This window comes from Elephantulus edwardii, unplaced genomic scaffold, assembly GCF_000299155.1.
Source record: "Elephantulus edwardii isolate Elephantulus edwardi_28Jun2011 unplaced genomic scaffold, EleEdw1.0 scaffold00139, whole genome shotgun sequence".
NCBI classification, from domain to species: Eukaryota; Metazoa; Chordata; class Mammalia; order Macroscelidea; family Macroscelididae; genus Elephantulus; species Elephantulus edwardii.
Window position 1 is genome coordinate 3,228,327 of NW_006399889.1, and position 1,484 is coordinate 3,229,810.

A 1,484-nucleotide genomic window follows, 5' to 3' on the forward strand; every position below is an offset into this window, starting at 1 on the left:
TCCCTGCTTTCAGCCAAGATCCATCTAACATCAGCTACAATATTTCTAGTACCACGACCCCTTCTAAACCCAGCCTGGACTTCTGGTAGTTCTCTGTTGATGTGCTTTTTTTCTTGTAAGTTTCATTTTATTAAATGTGACTGAAGCAGACACCGTGGTGATTAAAGAATTTACCCAAGATGGCTTAGACAGACTTCTGGCCCACCAAGATCTCCAAAACAACAGCTGGGTACTAAAGGACTATCTGAAGGAATGGTACAAATGAAAGAACTTAAGTGGGTATTTTGGTACAACTTCTAGCAAAGGCAAAATAAACAAGACATGCAGGTGGTCTGGTGGTGACCACGGAGTCACCCCTGTGGCTGTGGGGAAGCCGGGCTAAAGCTTCGTTCAGCTCTGGCCGTCACTGTCTCCTAGGGTGTGCTTGTCAAAGGGGTACTCGGCCAGGCCCAAATCCAAGGTGCCCATCTTGCACAAGCTGGTTACGTAGTCACCCAGTTGTCTGATGGATTTCACCTGCTCATCCAGGTAATGTGTCTCAATGAAGTCACACAAATGAGGGTCGTTCTTGTCAGCGGCCAATTTGTGCAGTTCCAATAGGGACTGATTCACACTTTTCTGCAAGTGTAGCGCATACTCCACTGCGTTCAGACCGCTCTCCCAGTCATCCCGGTCTGGTTTCTTGATGTCCTGAAGGAAAATGTGGCCGCCTCGCTGGTTCTGCAGTTTCATCAGTTTCTCAGCGTGTTCTCTCTCCTCGTGGGATTGGTGGACAAAATATTTGGCAAAATTCTTCAAAGCCACATCATCACGGTAGAAGTAGTAAGACATGGACAGGTAGACAGAGGAGGCATAGAGCTCCAGGTTGATCTGGCGGTTGATGGTGGCCTCCGAGTCCTGGTTGCAGTTCTGGATCCTGCGAAGGGTCGCGGTCATGGCAGCGGCTGCGGAGAGGCAGCGGCTGAGTGGCGCTGGAGCGGAGGCGAGGACCTTGGGGTGTCCAGGGTGCTGATGTGAGGAGGTGGCAGAGGACTGGCTGGAAATGACCGGCGAGGGGAGACGGAGGCCAGCGCCAGGTTCCGTTCAAGCACTGTTGAAGCAGGAGACCACGGCGACTCTGCGAAGACCTTCTCGAGCAAAGATTTCTTAAAATATTATATAACATGGGAGAGTCTAGAGATCATTGTGCTAACTAAACTAACTTGGTCTCTTAAGAACAATACTGCAGGTGTAGACATAGCCCTAAACCCAGCGCTCACCCAAACCCTAACCATAAACTTAACCCTAAACCTAACCCTAGACGAAGACCTAGGTCTAGCTCTAGCCCTAACCCTAACCTTAACCCTAACCCTAAAAAAAAACAAAAACAAAACCAAAAACAATATTATAGTGATTGGGACATGGAATGTGAGAACCATGAATGTAGGAAAATTAGATATTGTTAAGGAAGAAATGAAACACATAAATATTGACATACTAGGCAT

General features: G+C 47.8%; 1 pseudogene; it reads right to left on the reverse strand.

Moving 5' to 3' along the window:
* Nucleotides 1-390: 390 nt before the first annotated feature.
* Nucleotides 391-1,165, reverse strand: LOC102865967 (annotated as a pseudogene).
* Between the last annotated feature and the right edge of the window lie 319 nt (nucleotides 1,166-1,484).